The sequence below is a fragment of the Nicotiana tomentosiformis genome, chromosome 7 (assembly GCF_000390325.3).
Source record: "Nicotiana tomentosiformis chromosome 7, ASM39032v3, whole genome shotgun sequence".
Taxonomy (NCBI): Eukaryota; Viridiplantae; Streptophyta; class Magnoliopsida; order Solanales; family Solanaceae; genus Nicotiana; species Nicotiana tomentosiformis.
This window is the reverse complement of record NC_090818.1, coordinates 19,141,041-19,159,400: the sequence shown is the minus strand read 5'-3', so window position 1 is coordinate 19,159,400 and position 18,360 is coordinate 19,141,041.

Genomic DNA, 18,360 nt, shown 5'->3' with positions numbered 1-18,360 from the left:
GAAATATGGGCACGAGGTGTCGTGGAAAATATGAAAGTGGGCTGAGAACCGTAATTTTTATGATTGTGAAATGAGGTGTCACATGGTGACTTTTACTTGAAAATATATTTATTGAAAAGAATTATATTTGAAAGATAATTATTCAAAAGAAGTATATTTGAAAGATATTTATCTTAAAGAATAATATGTGAAGGATTTATATTTGAAGGACTTGACTTGTTGATTGAACTTGTGTTCCTTATTCGCTTGAGTAATAATTATGATGTTCTTATTGCCTTGTTGTTATCTCACTGGTTGAGTTTGTTGTTATCATTGCTAGTTGTTTTCCAGTACTATTGTATACTACTATATTGTACAGGTTATTTGACTAGTGAGTATCTTGACTGTACCTCGTCTCTACTCCACTAAGGTTAGTCTTGATACTTACTGGGTACCGACCGTGGTGTACTCATACTACACTTCTGCATATTTTTGTGTAGAGCCAGGTATTGGAGGTATCGGACCTGGACAGAGTTAGAGTGTGATCGCAAAGACTTAAGGTAGAGCTGCTTGGTCGTCGCAGTCCCTTGGAGTCTGTTCATTTTATTGTACTGTTAATTTTTAATCAAATAGTATTGAGTATTCGATCATTGAGATCATTTCATGTATTATGTTAGAGTTCGTGACTCAGTACTACCAGTCTTGGGAGGTTGTTATAATTATTTCCTTTGTTGGTTTTGTTTATAAAAAAAATGGCTTCGAAATGTAATGGAAATCGGCTTACTTAGTCTTAGAGACTAGGTGCCATCACGACGCTTATGGTGGGATTTTGGGTCGTGACAAAGTTGGTATCAGAGCTCTAGGTTCATAGGTTCTACGAGTCACGAACGAGTTTAGTAGAGTCTTGCGGATCGGTACGGAGACGTCTGTACTTATCTTTGAGAAGCTACAGAACTGTTAGGAAATTTATTCAGCTTGAAGCATATATCTTATGTTCTTTTGCATCCACTCGTGTATGAAATTGCGCACTCGGTATCAACTATGCTCCAATAGTTCGTGATACTATAGAGGGGTTATAAGGGGGCCAGGGTTGCTTTATCATTATTACAATGTGTCGTCCAGATCGAGGATGCGGAAGTATTGAGAGATCATTCAGTTGTGCACATTGAGGTGCAGCAGGTTCTGACATCTGGTTGATAAGTATGATATTAAGAAAATTTAATTAATTACCTAATCATCACAATTATGGTAGGGTCATGGGGTAGATGTAGATCTGAAATAGTTGGTGGTATTAGAGACTATGTAGTTCGTATGGGATTTCTATTTAGCTAAGGGTACATACGCAACCAAGGCACTGGAGGAAGCGAGTTTACCTGTCATGAGGATGTCATGCACCAAATAAATGATTTAAGGTGTCTTATGATCGGTGTCCTACGAGCGATGAAGGTTAGTATTGTGGATCATCGGAATGTGTCCTATGGCTCCGCGACAAATGAGGGAGTCTACTATCAGCGATCAGATTGCGTGGTCATGTGTTATATGAGATTCAGCCTGAGATGTATTTATATGGTATTGAAAGGTTCTCCGAAACCTGTATGTGATTAAGAGCTGAGATTAGTATGGGATGATGCTGGGACTTGCGGTATCCCCGCGTCGTTAATAATTCTACATTTCAGTATCAACGGGGTCATGAAAATAATTTCAGAATACTCGGGGTATTCTAGTAAGTTCTTTAATGCACCACCAGCACGGGGTTCCTATAATAGTTATTCCAGTTATCCGGCACAGACTCAGTGTGAGCAGCCGAACCCTTAGATGGGTTGTTATGAGTGTGGTGACACTAGGCACATCATGAGAGATTGTCCCAGACTTGGGAGGGGTGGATTTCATCAGAGCACTCCAGCTACAAGCTTTATTCCAGTTAATACTCCACATGCACAGTCAATTAGAGGTGGAGGACGGGCGGGTAGTGGGCGCCTAAGAGGTGGAGGACGGGCGGGTAGTGGGCGCCTAAGAGGTGGAGGCCCGACCTATTGATATAATCGCTATGATTCGGCTGAGCCCAATACACCAGAAGGTGTCGTTACAGGTACGATCCTGATTTTGTTATAAAAGGGTATTTTCCCTTAATTTGATTTGTTCTGAATATTGAGGTGAGTCATCCTATTATGCTCTGCTTATGGGTAAGCTTCGTAATTTTATGAACCACTCACATGTGTATCCTTGTTGGGAGGTTTGATGATGTTAGCCCGTGTCTATCAGTTTTATTTTGTACATTATTGAGGGCTATAAGTCCAAACGTGACTTTTTATTTCTCACTACTGTGAGTTTTGATGTGATTTCGAAATAATTGATTTCAATTATATGAATTATATGCCCTAGCTGTATGAGGGTTCATTATATGTTGTGAAAATTGTTTATGAAATATATTGAAAAGAAGAAAGAAAGGAAATTGAAAATTTCAGTTGGCTCAATGTGCAAAATACTTGTGATTCGGAGTTGAGGACGAGATCCTTGCATTTTTATATGATGTGAAATATTTATACCGGGCTACAAGCCGCGGTGGAAGCTATATAAGGATGAGGTCCTTGTGGTAAAATATTTATGAGTTTAAAATTTTTTCTTTGTGAAATTTAATTGTACAATAGTATTAATATGGAGGCATGTCTGTTACGCTTATTTGATAATTCTTGTATATTTTTCTCTGCATATTCAGCCATTTTTGTATTGTAAACATTGAGTTTTAACCTATGAGATGAGTGCCCAAGTGGCGTTAAATGTGACTCATCAATCCAAGTAAGCAATCATGAGGTCTTCATGCCTCACATTCTGTTGTCAATGTTGTGAAAAATTTGAAATGAGGTGATGGTTAATATGAGATTAATTGATGATGCTGGAATTAATTATGAATAACTTTTTAAGACCAGAGATATGGTGATGAGCATACATATGATGTGCTTCATGTCCTGATATCATTATGATAATGCAGTGCTTGTAATGCTGAGATTAGTGTTATTGATATATACCTTGTGGTATTTTGTTGTGTTGTGAATGTGTTGTTAGGAGTGGTTTTGGTATTACTCTAGCAGGTGGATAGGCCCAATTACAGGGGGACTCTGCCGAAATTTCTGAAAAATTTAGGAGTTAGTAAAATTTGGAGGATTGAGATTTGCAAAGGAAGAGATAAATATGTTATGTGTTTGAAAGCAAATGATCCAAAGCGGGGAAGAATGAAACACCCCAAAAAATATTTTTGAAGTACTTTAACACTATCAAGAAAGTTGATGTGTGCATAGGCATGAGTTTCTATAGCCAGTTGATACTAATACCGTGCGCCGAAGTGAAAATCAGGCCTTATAGAAATGATTGGAGAGTTAGGGAATTTGCTTTAAAGCTTATAAGAATGGAGAAAATAAATAATCTCAATTAAGATGGTGTCGTCGGACCCGTGTTAAATTGCGGGAACGTAGAATCACCCACAAGTATGTGTGTAAAAATACACTCAGTAATTTAAAGTCCTCAGAAAGATTCTTGGCACGTTCGAGGACGAACGTATGTTTAAGAGGTGGATAATGTAATGACCTGTTCAATGACTTAAGGTCCCGGGCAACTTCATAATATGTATTATGACCAGCGGGTGTGGTCGAGTTTGATTTTCGGAAGATTTAGAATTTAATTGAAAGAGAAATTCTCATTTTGAAGATTAAATTGAAAGAGTTGACCAAAGAGTTGACTTTTGAGCAAACGACCTTGGATTAGAATTTTGATGATGTCAATAGCTTCGTATGGTGATTTTGGACTTAGGCGCGTGTTCGGATTTGGATTTGGAAGTCTGTAGGACAATTCGACGCATTTTGGCGAAAGTTGGAAAATAGAAGATTTTCGCAAAGATTGATCGAAGGTTGAATTTTTGATAACGAGGTCGGAATCCAATTCTGGAAATTGGAATAGGTCTGTTATGTCACTTATGACTTGTGTGCAAAATTCGAGGTCAATCGGACTTGATTCGATAGGTTTCGGCATCGAATGTTGAAGTTGAAAATTTCATAATAGACTAAGTTTCAAGTGAGTTCGCACAAGACTTAAATTTAAACAAGCATACCTCTATTGCTATGAAGAGTTAAATAGTGTATTGCCTATCAAATGAAAGGTCTATGTGTCTAGTTTCCAACGCTTCAAATCGTTCGTCATTCGGACATTCCTACAAGAAGTTATGACCAAATTACCAAAGGCTGGAAAAATACAATTCTGCGACCAATTATGCGATCGCAAAACTGCTCTTGCGACCGCAAAACTGGTCGCAGAATGGGCCAGAAGAGCCCAGTTCTGGGCACCGATTTTACGATCAATTTTGCGGCCCGCATACCCATTCTATGGTCCATTATGCGATTGCATACCTGCTTTCGGAGGGTTAATTTTTTCTATTTTCATAACCCGACCCCATTTTGATAAATAGGCTTTGGGGTTTATTTTGGGGTATTTTTTTGAGAGTTTTAGAGAGAGGTAAGAACATTTTAGAGAGAGAATGAGGGAACCTAACATTCTAATCATCCAATCTTCAACAATCAAGGAAGTTAATTACAAGATCTTCATCAAAGAGGTAAGATTCAACCCCTAATCTTCAATTTCGAGTTTGGGGTAAAAGATTGGTGATTGGGAGTATGATTCTTGGGTGTAAGAGTATTATGTATATATGCTTGTAACAATAAGGTTTGTGTAAAGATTGTTGAGATCAAATAAGTAAAGATTGGGTTGTGGAATGAAGGAAATCTTGTAGAAGAACCTTGTAACCAAATTTGCACACCTAGTGTTTGATAAAATGCTCAAATGAGCTGAAACCATGAAAATCTTCCCAATTATGGTTCACTTTTGTTATGCTTCTAAATATATTGAAGTTGCTAGAATTTTTGGAACCTCGTAGTAATGTAAGGAAGGCTCAAGAAAGATTGGAGCCATCCGGAGGTTAATTCAAGCAAGAAGGCGATTTTGGAATATCGGCCTAACTTCAAAAAGGTAAGTGTCTTGCTTAACCTCGAGTGGGGAAATTTTTCCTTTGGCATTGAGTCTTATGTGAAAATTGTGTAATTGAAAACCATGTACGCGAGGTGGCGAGTACGTACTTGGTTTATATGTGCGAATTTCATTGATTAAAAATCCTTAGATGCCCTTATGTATTAAATTGGAAATTATTGGCACTTATTAAATCCTCTATTTGTCATGCCTAGATCCTTGTTTGTTGAAATTGTTTCTATATGATGATTTGGTGTGATTTCCACCTTGAATTTATGTGAAATATATTTTGTTAAGATTTTATACACATTATGGTCGAGCCATGGGCTCTTTATTGTGGAAAATGATGTATTGTTAATTTCTGTGGCAAGTTGTGATATGTGAGCACTTGATGTGCAGTTGTTGAAATCATATTTACTTTGGAACTACGGAACAGTATTCTGGGAGATCCCCCTGCACTGCACATTTACTTTGGGACTACGGAACGGTATTCCGGGAGAATCCCCTGCACATTTACTTAGGGACTACGGAACGGTATTCTGGGAGATTCCCCTGCACATTTACTTTGGGACTATGGAACGGTATTCCGGGAGATTCCCCTACACGTTTACTTTGGGACTACGGAATGGTATTCTGGAATATTCTCCTGCATATTTACTTTTGGGACTACAAGAGGGTACCTCGGGAGATTCTCCCTATCTTGCATATTTACTTTTCGGTCTACGAGGCGGTACTTCGGGAGTGCCCTTTTGTTGATATTTTTTATGGATGCACTTGCCTTTGGTTATTTTGTTTTTCCGTAATTTGTAAATCTTTGTATTTTCAGTGATGTATTATTTGACTTAATATTAAGCGTTTTGTATTTCTTGGTGTATTGTGTTGACCTTGACTTTTTCGTACAAGACTTTGAGAATTTGTATTTTTCGGTTGTACTTGTTTTTTATGATTGAATTGTTTTAAATAAAAGAAAAATTTCTAGTATGTTTAATTTAATAAATTCTATATCCAAATCAGTAGTTTAGCTGATGCTTTATTTTAATGGAAATGTCATTTTTCCTCACTCAAACGATTTCTAAAATAAACTTATCTTTTTGTTGATTTCTTACTTGATTTAAAGATTTTTAACCTTACTTTATTAAAAATAAATTGATCATGCGGATCTTATATACATTGATATTTTGGTACGCGAGTTGTCCGTGCAGTTATGAAAATAATATGGGCATGAGGTGCCGGAGAAAAATATGATGATTTTATTATTGACACGTGAGTTGTCGTTGTGATGGTGATAGAAATATGGGCACGAGGTGCCGTGGAAAATATAAAAGTGGGCTGAGAACTGTAATTTTTATGATTGTGAAATGTGGTATCAAATGGTGACTTTTACTTGAAAATATATTTATTGAAAAGAATTATATTTGAAAGATAATTATTCAAAAGAAGTATATTCAAAAGATATTTATCTTAAAGAATAATATGTGAAGGATTTATATTTGAAGGACTTGACTTGTTGATTGAACTTGTGTTCCTTATTCGCCTGAGTAATAATTATGATGTTCTTATTGCATTGTTGTTATGTCACTGGTTGAGTTTGTTGTTATCATTGCTAGTTATTTTCTAGTACTATTGTATACTACTATATTGTACAGGTTATTTGACTAGTGAGTGTCTTGACTGTACCTCGTCTCTACTCCACTAAGGTTAGTCTTGATACTTACTGGGTACCGACCGTGGTGTACTCATACTACACTTCTGCATATTTTGGTGCAGAGCCAGGTATTGGAGGTATCGGACCTGGACAGAGTTAGAGTGTGATCGCAAAGATTCAAGGTAGAGCTGCTTGGTCGTCACAGTCCCTTGGAGTCTGTTCATTTTATTGTACTGTTAATTTTTAATCAAACAGTATTGAGTATTCAATCATTGAGATCATTTCATGTATTATGTTGGAGTTCGTGACTCAGTACTACCAGTCTTGGGAGGTTGTTATAATTATTTTCGTTGTTGGTTTTGTTTATAAAAAAAATGGCTTCGAAATGTAATGAAAATCGGCTTACTTAGTCTTAGAGACTAGATGCCATCACGACGCTTGTGGTGGGATTTTGGGTCGTGACACTCCATTGTCCTTACTAGCTCTAATAGATTAACTAGAATAACTTTTGGCGCCATCATCGATCTTCTGATTAATTATTTATATTATTTAATTTTAAATAAATAATTATTTTTATTTATATTATTACGACTGATTCGGTCGGTAAATTCCGACCACTTTGGTCAGAAATTTGAAAATATTTGGTCGTCTGACCTTTTGAACGTTCTGACTACTTTGGTCAGAAATCACCGACGGATTCGATCGAAAATTATTTTCCGACCAACTATTTCCCGATCGACCAATTTTGGCCGAAAAGTAGTCGGAAATTAGTGATTTCCGACCGTTTTGACGGTCGAAATTCTGCCATTTTCCAGTAGTGTGGTGTTCAAATTGAAATTGTCAATCAATAAATTTTAAAGGTGTTTGACTCTCCGCCTTTGATAGCCATTAAAAAGTTTTGAAACTTTGAAATCAAATTTGGGTTTTCACATACCATTATTTATTTGGATTGGGTGTTGTTGCAAACAATTGAGAATATTATTTGGAGTTTATATCTCAATTTTTAGGGTGTTTTGGTGAAGATTTGACTTGATTTTGCCTGAATTTCAGATTGATACTAGTCGAAGAAGAACACATGACATACAATATACTTACAAAATTGTAGTAAAGTTGTATTGTATCATAAATATATATATATATATATATATATATATATATATATATATATATATATATATATATATATATATATATATATATTTGAATGTTGTATAAAAGTTAAAAAAATAGTTGTATAATGTATGAATCGTTGTATAAAATTTGTATATAAGTTATCAATACTATCTTTTTACATAAAGTTGTTGATATGTATCAAAATTATATTAAGAGTAAGTTTTGATTGGAGTTTTAGTAAGTTTTACTTAAGAGAGTAAGTTTTACATAAAGTTGTTGATATGTATTTGTGAGCACCAAATTTTTGCCTATACTTGAATTTTTATCACCTTCTAGTATGTAAATATTTTTAAACTTTTAATATATACTTTTTAGCTTTTTTACACTTTTTTCTATATAGAATAAAAATTAAAAATAATTTAAAAGGTCAATTATTACTATTAATATTATTTTTATTTTTATTTTTAACTTTATTTTAAAATAAAATAAATTAAAAAACCGAAAAAAAATTAAATATTTTTTAAACATCGGATGGGAATAGAAAATTGAAAAAGTAGAAGTATGGAATTAAAAAGTAAAAGTAAAAGTAGGTGGAAATTATTACTTTTAAAAAGTAAAAGAAATTGGACAATTAAAAACATAAAAGTAAAAGAATGTGGAAATTTAAAAAATTAAAATTAAAATAAAGTTGAAATTAAAAAATAAAATTAAAGGAAGGTGAAATTTTTTTAAAAAAAGTAAAAAAGAAAATGGAAATTAAAGAAGAAAAGTAAAATAAGTGGAAATTAAAAAAAAAAAGAGTAAAATAAGTGAAAAATAAAAAACGACAAGTAAAAAAAAAGTGGGAAATTAAAAAATATAAAAGTAAAGGAAATTGGGAAATTATTTATTTTTAAAAAAGAAGAAAAATGGGAAGTGGAAATTCTTTTTAATTAAAAAATAATTAAAATAATAATAATAAACAATTTTGAAAAAATTCTGAATTTGTTTTCTATAAATAGAAGAGAAATGTGAGGAGAAAAGAAAGGGGAGAAGGAGAAAAAAAGAAGGGGGGAGGGAAATTGAGGGAAATTATTTTTCTTTTTCTACGCTAAGGAAATTTTTACTCGTGTCATTCTTTCTACATCTTTCTTTCGAAAACTCCAGCAAGTCATCACCCAAAACCCAACAAAAATATTTCATAACATCCCTTTTTACACGCCAAAAAGTGGAGTCAATAGTCGAGGCCGAGGATTCCGTTGGAGCTCCGTTCACTAGGTTTGATGTTATTCGTCGCTTATGCTTGTTCGACGTTGGTCTAAGTTATTGTACCTATTCTTAGAGACTCATTTAATTGGAAATTTTTCATTAAAGATTTATTCTTCCTTCTGTTCTTTTTATCTTATTTCATGTGATTTTATTTATTTGTCTTTAAACTTTATAAATAATAATGTAAGCTAGTCCTTAAATGCTATATGCTTAATCATGTTTTTGGAAATATGGTATTCAAACTTGCTTTAAAGTTGGGTAGATTTGGACCCTAATGAGTTTGGGCTTCAATTATTGGTTTGTGGAGTATTGGTATATGATGGTTTATTTATTCAAATATCTAAAATCATACACTTCTTCCACAAGTAATTCCATAATTCATGGCCTTCACAATAATCTCAAACTTAGGAAAGAAACAAATCATGAATGCTCTAGAATGCTTTAGGCGTACTCTTAATTAATTGAATCATCGTGATTATGTATACGTTCGCGAGACATAATTACGATTCCCAAAACTAAAATCAAGGTATGCGTTCTCGCAACTTTGGGCGAAACAACCTTAAATATAATAAAAATGCTATTAATTGCATGCACATACACGTGACATGATTTTGGCACAATAAACAAAACGGATTCACACACGTGATTCATTTCAAAGATAATTTCATATTTTAATATAAAAGTGGGTATATAAAACATGGAAACAAATAAATCATAGTTTATCTAAAATTAATTCAAGCCAAGTTGTAGTCAATAAAGCGACCGTGCTAGAACCGCGGGACTCAGGGAATGCCTTACACCTTCTCCCCGGTCAATAGAATTCCTTACCCGGACTTTATTTTTGCAGACCAATAATAATAGAGTCAAATTTTTCTTTGACTAGGGATTCAAATAAAAGGTGACTTGGAACACCCAAAAAATCAATTCCAAGTGTCGACTCTGTAAATAAAATAATCCCTATTCAAATTTGTCACGTTAATTGAAAATATTCTTTAACCCACAGCAATCCATAACACATATATCTTTTGGGGCAAAAAGAGGTGTGACAGCTCTAGCGACTCTGTTGGGGAAAAGAACCCAGAACTTCTGGTTCAGGGTTCATAATTCGAGCTTGTAATGTGATCTATACTTGGCTTTCTTGATTGTTGATATTACTGTGTTTGTAGGCCTAATGTGCTAATTGCCGCTCATTTACTGCTTTGATATTATTTGAACTGTATAAACTGCCTTCTTACGCCTCCCTTTCGAATCTTCTAAATTTATGGTACACACATGCACGTGGCCCACTTTCTGTTAGAGGTCATACCAAATAGAACGAGGCTGGATCAACAACTTGGCCGGGTAGACTTTCGTGCTCCCGGTACGTTGCTCCCACCTCGGTTCGAGTTGTCTGCTTGGGTAAGCCAGGTCTAAAATATTCCCCCGAGGATTTTAAACCTAGAATAACATAGCCTCATGCCGGATCCCTAGTAGGAACATTTGTTTGCATCATGTGTATTTGACTTTGGGGACTCAACACAGGGGGTGGGTCCGTCTAGGACAGGTGTACCCGATAATTGCAAGACCATCGTGATGCATCTTATGTGCTACATTTACATTATGTTTGATTCGATTAGTGCATGTTGACCGGCTTCTAAAACATAAAAATAAAAATTGAGAGAAAACCAGAAGGAAGAAAATAAGAGAGAGAAAATTTACCCCGTTTTTAAAATATTTCGGTATTTGAAAATCCAAAAACCCTGTCATAAATTTACCCCAAAACGATTATTACAAAATAAGATTAAATTTTTCTCAAAAATAAAAGTGTCATCCCATTCTTGAAATATTGACTGAATTACGCGGGTCTGATTCTCACCTGATGTGAGATACGTAGGCAAACCTCATTGGTTCCTTAGAAAATATTTTCATTTAATTCCTTCTTTAGAAGTATTTCCTTAGAAAATCCCAAATAAAAAAAATTAAAAACCAAAAATATTTTCTTTCTTTTTAGAAATCTTTTATTCGAAAAAGAAAATCAAATCAAAATCCAAAAATATATTTTTTTTCCTTCTTTAGAAGACTTTCTTCGGACAATATAAAATAAAAATCGAAATTCAAAAAAACAAATATTTTCTTTCTTCTTTAAAAAATTCTCAAAAACAAATCAAAATCCAAAAAAAAATATTTTCTTTCTTTCAAAAATTAACAAAACAAAATCATAAAAAAAATATATTAAAAAAAATCAAAATCCAAAAATATTTTCTTTATTCTTAAAGAAGTTTTCCTTTCAAAAATTTCCCAAAAATAAAAATGAAAAATAAATAAATAAATAAAATTCAAAACTATTTTCCTTGTTAGAAGCTTTCGTGGTCTGTTTTGTATATGAGTAAAAAAAAGAGTTAGTTTATTTACTATTCCTGATCTTCTCTTGAACTACGTAATGATCTGATTCATGCGGTATCATGATACGTAGGCAATCCCCATCGGATTCGATCATAGCCATAAACAAATTGAGTGAAAAAATAAACCGAAAAAAAGAAGAAGAAAAAAATTGAGAGAAAAAGAAAGAAAAGAGTGACAAAAAAATAACAGAGAAAAACAAAGAGCGAAAAACAACAAAAGGAGAAAGAAAAAGAAATCAAGATATGAAAAAACAAATCAAAAAAAAGAGCCTTCCCATAAGGAATCAATTCACCCATGTTGGTGAATCACACTCGAGCTTGTTTCAAAAGCTAGTCAAGCTAGGTCTACTGCAGTCAGTAGCCCCGAACCGGCCAAACCCTGAGTCCCCATCGCATCAGGCTAATGCTAGATGTGAATACCACTCTGGAGCAGTGGGACATGATACGGAAGACTGTTGGACTCTTAAGAGAGCAGTGGAAGACCTCATCGAGGTCAAGGCAATAGTGCTTAGGGATGAAGAGGTCCATAATATGATGAACAATCCTCTGTCTACTCACACCAATGGGCCAGTAGTCAGAATGATCTGTGAAGATGAGGAATTTGATCCGGCACTAAAGGCCATTACAACCATTGCCGAGACAGAATAAAAGACAAAAAACGATCGCCAAGCCTGAAAGTCCCCATCAAACGGGAGTCTCGGTAGCGAGTCTTGCTATCCTTTCTGTGTTCGGTTTATCTTAGGGTGTGATCCGGACGTTTTACTTTTATTGTCTTATTTTTTGATGTAAACCCTTCTATCTTTTAAAAATTAAAAAAAAATCAAATCAAATAAAATTAATATTTCATTGTCCACGAATGTCTCTTTTCTTAATCTTGTCACCTTTCTTATTCTTTTTTTAAAGTTCTGTTAATGTAAATTTTAATAACATGACATGCTTGCAGACTTCATACCCAAATCCTAAAATGATGTCAGACCTCGAAATAATGAATCAAGAAGCAGAATATGTTGAGGATAAGGCTTGTGAGAAAATAAACAAAGAATTGGAACAGTAGGCCTAGGCCAAATCCGAATGAAATCAGAAGAAGTTGAAATTTCCTCTCTTCGGATCATTGTTGAAGCTGAGATTGAGGATAAAGATTGGGTCAAAAATCGATTGGAACAATTGACACTGATTAATGAAAAGCGATTGGCCTCAGTTTGTCACGGGCAGTTGTACCAATAAAGAATTGCATGTGCCTACAATAAGAAAGTGCGGCCCAGGAAATTTGAAGTGGGGCAACTCGTTCTGAGATGTATCCTCCCGCATCATGAAGAAGCTAAAGGAAACTGGCTCCAAATTGATGCAGTCAAAAGGTACTATGTTTGACCCCTCACGCAGTTTTAATGCTCTTTGATTGGGATGACGAAGGCTTTCATTCTCGCTACCCAAATACCATTAACCATTTTTGCCAACCCTTTGAGCCGGTTACCTTTCTTTGATTACCCTCTTTAGAACCTGAAAGAGTTATTGAAAAGAAAAAAAACAAGAAAGAAAATAAAAAGAAGAATAAAAAAAAGGTAAAGGAAAGAGAAATAAAACAAAACACACAGAAAGACAAAAGAAAAAAAATAGTTCATGTTACATTGTGTAACGACCCGACCGGTTGTTTTGCTTTTTAGAATCCTGTTTCCCTAAAAAAGACTTCCCGTACTTGCTTTTACTGATTTATGACTTGCGGGGATGGCTGGTTCGGTATTTAGAAGAGTTTGGGTGGAAATCAGAACACTTAGTTCCTTAAGGTTGGCTCGAAAGACCAAGTTTGACTTTGGTCAACATTTTTAGTAAACAATCTCAGAATTGGGATCTGACGATTCCAATAGGTTCGTATGATGATTTTGGACTTGGGCGTATATTCAGATCGGGTTTTTGGGTGACCCGAGAGCGTTTTGGCGCCTAATAGTGAAAGTTGGTTCTTGAAGGTTTTAGAAGTTCTTTAAATTTGGTTTGGAGCAGTTTTTGGTGATATCGAGGTCCAAACGGAATTCTGAGATACGGATAGTTTCGTAGTGTCATTTAAGACTTGCACGCAAAATTTGGTGTTATTCCGAGTGGTATAAGTACGTTTCGGCGCATTGAAAGTAAATTGAAAAACTTAAAGTTCTTAAGTTCGATTAAATTCGTTTTAGGGTGTGATTCTCAGTTTTAATGTTGTTTCGGGCGTTCCGAGAGTTCGAGTGAGTCCGTTTTCTGATTCTAAACTTGTTGGTATGTTCGGGCCCCGGAGGCCCCGAGTGTCAATCAGACGAGGCTCGGACGAGGTTGGGAGCTTGGAGCAATAGCTGAAGCTCCCAGATCTTTCATAATCGCACCTGCGCTTCTTCAGCCGTAGGTGCGAGCCACGAGCCGCAGAAGTGAGATGCGGAAGATTTGGGTGCACCTGCGTGAGCGCAGGTGCGAGGGACATGGTCGCAGGTGCGGCTAGGCTCGTAGAAGAGGCCCTTCTTGCCCGCAGATGCGGAGCCTAACCAGACGAGGGAAAAGCGCACCTGTGAGGCAGTTGCCTTAGGTGCGGCCCAAAGTACCGCAGATGCGAAAGTCGTTGGGCAGTGAGGGCTCATTTAATACGGACTTAGGCCATTATTATCACATTTTCTCTCACTCTTGGGCGATTTGGGAGCTTTGAAGGAGGGGGATTTAGGCCTAGCTTTGTGAGGTAAGTAATTTCTACTTAATGTGAATTAAATACATAGTTTAAGGGTAGATTATAACATGAAAACTAGTGAAAATTATGGGTTTAGGTGAAAACCTAGGTTTTTGATAAAAATGAGATTTAACCACGAAATTCGTTATGGAATTTAGTAAAAATTATATATTTATGTTCCTAAGGTTATGGGTAACAACTTTCTTTAAAAAATTTTGGAATCTGGGCACATGGGCCCGTGGGTGAATTTTAGGAATCTTGCAATTTAGGTTGGATAATCACTTAAATGGTGGAATTATGAACTTTTGAGCATAGATTGATTAGTTTATGTAATGTTTGACTATCTTCGAGTCGTTTGGCGTCAAATTTGGAGGTTTGAGCGCGTTCTTGAATTGGGGAGTAGACTTTGAGGCGAGGTAAGTCTCCTTTCTAACCTTGTATGAGGGAATTAACCCCATAGGTTAATTAAATAAATGGTTGTACCTAATTGTGGGGGCTACGTACGTACGAGGTAACGAGAGTCTGTACGTAGCTAGTATTATGCTATTGTACGGGTAGTCTAGGACCCGTGTCATGCTATACTTGGAATGTTTGTGCCCTTACTTGCTAAAATAATCACTTAGTCATGATAGAAATTGATAAAAGAATTGTATAAGGATAAATTCACTTACTTGAAGGTTTGTATGAGATACTCGACTGTAAATGAGAAACTTGTGTTTTCTTGAAAAGAATTGTATTTGTGGATCGGGCCGAGCACCTCGGTAGTAAATAGATGCATCTATGGTTCGCGTCGTTCGACCCTCCGACAGTGCACAATTTAATATTATATTGGACCGGGCCGTACTACCTCGGCATAATTGCGCATGCTAATTATTTGGAAATTCTCTATGATTTATTCTTCTTAAATGCCTTGAAATGTAAGTTGCTAAATAGTATTACCGAAATTTATATTATAATTGTGAAAGAAGGACTTATCTCTTCCTGTTGTTGAACTGACAGTATCATTCATGATATCCATGTTTGGCATAGTACTTTAATTATATTATTATTGGCCTAGTAAATGTCAAGTCGACCCCTCGTCACTACTTCTTCGAGGTTAGGCGGGATACTTATTGGGTACATATTATTAATGTACTCATACTTCACTTCTGTACTTAATTGTACAGGTTCTGAGGTTGGTGCATCTAGTTACCCGCCCGGCGCGCATACTTGATCTTGGACCGAGACTTCACGGTGAGCTGCCCCCTTCTGAGCCGCTCAGCAGCATGCCGGAGTTTCTCTTTTGTTTTTATCTGTCTATTTTGTTTCAGACAGTAGGATAATCATCTTTTGTATATTCTACTAGTTGCCAACATACTTGTGACACCATATCTTGGCACGTATTAGTATAATTGGTTTTTGGGTTGTAATTCAATAGTTATAACTGCTTTTAGATGTTTCCGTTTGTTTGCCTTAAAAATATTTTATTTACCAAATATTTTAAAATAAGTAAAGCTAAACGAGAAACCACTAAGTTGTTAACTGTTGGCTTGTCCAACAATGGTGCTGGATGCCATCATGGCCTGACATGAAGTTGGGTCGTGACACATTGAACTACGTTCGACTTGATTCCGAAAGGATACATAGGCAGCCTCTCTCTGGGATTCAGTCACATCAAAACAAAAAATCCAAATTCTCCCAAAAGTTAAAACTAGGGCAGATGTTACAATGGTTCGACGATGGTCTCGCCTGAGAGGTTCCAAAGTTGTAATTCAATCCAAATCCTTTCTACCCAAATCCTTTTCAAGTCCTTCCAATCAATTTACGAGAATATTCAAAATTGGAGGATACAATTAATTGGATCTGGTGCAACCAAAATGAGAGAAATAAAATGAGAGTCTTATCGGTTAAAACCCTCATAGGCACCATAAGGCAATAGTGAGTAAAGAAACTAAAATGAGAGTCTTGTTAGTGAAAACCTGTAAAGGGCATTATAAGGCGATGGTGAGAAGAGAAATAAGGGAGGTCAGCTGGTGAAAACCCGCAAAAAGCACTACTTATCGAAAAAAGGATCTTCACATCCATTGGCATCGACACAGTCCTGGGCAAGGTTTCTCGATTTTAAGGGAAAAGTTATGATGAATTGCTGAGAGTCGGACGGTTTACACAGATCAGGCATCCAGTCCAAAAGGCATGTCATGTTCATTGAAATCTGCATGTACTTCTAGATAAGTCCTTCTTTAATTTCTGTTCCCCGAAAAGGACACCTTTTGTTTAAACTCATTCTCCATTCTAATGTTATTTTTCTTTAAATCCATTTCGGTATAACTTCTTGTCAAAATAAAGGCAAAGAAAGGATGGTAAGACGGATTACAAGGATCTCGTTTGAAGCGAATAGATACTTTGAAAAGGCACCCAACCTCGGTACGGTCATCAAGGCCACAAACTGACCACCACTTTGAATACTCATGATTTTTCCTTGTTTGCAGTAGGAACAAAGCAGTGCAGAATGGCGATTCCTAAAGGACGAATGTCACCAAAGGTAAGTTTCCTAAAAATCTCCACTTTCCTTTATTTTTAGCATGAATCACTACTGCTCATACCTCTCATTTTTGTAGTTTAACCCAGGTAGAACCTTTTCGCCTAGGGGGGTCCAGCTTATAGTTTCGGGTAGAAGTACTCTTCGCTCGGGTTGTTTTACGTAGCTTAACCCAGGTAGAACTTTTTCTCCTATGGGGATCCAGCTCATAGTTCCGGGTAGAAGTACTCTTCGCCCAGGCTATTTTTTGTAGTTTAACCCAGGTAGAACCTTTTCGCCTAGGGGGATCCAGCTCATAGTTTCCGGGTAGAAGTACTCTTCGCTCAGGTTGTTTTACGTAGCTTAACCCAGGTAGAACCTTTTCGCCTAGGGGATCCAGCTCATATTTCCAGCTAGAAGTACTTTTTTCCCAGGCTTGTTTTTCGTAGCTTAACCCAGGTAGAACCTTTTCGCCTAGGGAGATTTAGTTCATATTCCGGGTAGAAGTACTCTTCACCCAAGCTTGTTTTTCGTAGCTTAACCCAGGTAAAACCTTTTCGCCTAGGGGGATCTAGCTCATAGTTCCGGGTAGAAGTACTCTTCGCTCAGGTTGTTTTTTATAGCTTAACACAGGTAGAACCTTTTCGCCTAGGGGGATCCAGCTCATAGTTCCGGGTAGAAATACTTTTCGCTCAGGGTTTTTTTCGTAGCTTAACCTAGGTAGAACCTTTTCGCCTAGGAGGATCTAGCTCATAGTTACGGGTAGAAGTACTCTTCGCCCAGGCTCGCTTTTCGTAGTTTAACCCAGGTAGAACATTTTCGCCCAGGGGATTCATTTTCATTTCAGTAATACAAGGCACCAACCCCTGGTTACATTGCTTTTCTGTAATACATGGTGCCATTCCCTGGTTATATTTCCTTTCAGTAATACAGGACGCCATCCCATAACTACATTATTTTCAGTAATACAGGGTACCAACCCCTGATTACATTCTTTTTCCGTAATATAGGGTACCAACCCCTGGTTATATTTTCTTACCAGTATCAGGCTACACCAATCCCTAGTTGTTTTTCTAACATAGGGTCTCCACTTCCTAGTTTTTTTCATTTTAGACATAGGGTCTCCATTCCCTAATCTCTGTTTGTTTTCGGGCTACACCATTCCCGACCTTTTATTGTGTCTGAGTAAGTTTTACCTCGAGGCACAGGATTCGAGATGAAGTAAAGAAGAAGTCACAATTCAGAATAAAAGAAAAGAAAAAATAGGTGAATCCAAAATGCAAAAGCAGTTGAAAGATGTGGAGTGCTCAAGACATGATTAAAGCTACGAGCATTAGAGTGACGTTTTGATTAGAAGAAGCTATAGAATAATGAACTAGCACCTACAGCTAGCGAGCATTAAGGTTTAGATCAGAGTCTGCATGAAGAACCAGTCAAGACTCAAGATCAAGTTTCAGAAAACTCATAGATAGGAATCTTGTAACTCATAGTTGATTGGCTTATTTAGTTTCTTTTTTATTTTGATATAATAGCAGGATCGCGGACCGAATCCTCGACGGAACCTCACTCGACACCTCAACTCATCATTCCACCATTCTCCTTGAACTACACGTGACTTGATTCCCCTATAACTCGGGATATGTGGGCATTCCAAAACCAGGACTCGGTTGCACCCTCTCTTTTATTTTTTTTCCTTTTGAATAATGGTTTGGTCAAATATTAGTCACATGGCTCACCTAGTCTTTGCCTGAAAACTCTTCATGTTTCCAAGCAAAGAGGGGCAGCTGTGAGCACCTCATTTTTG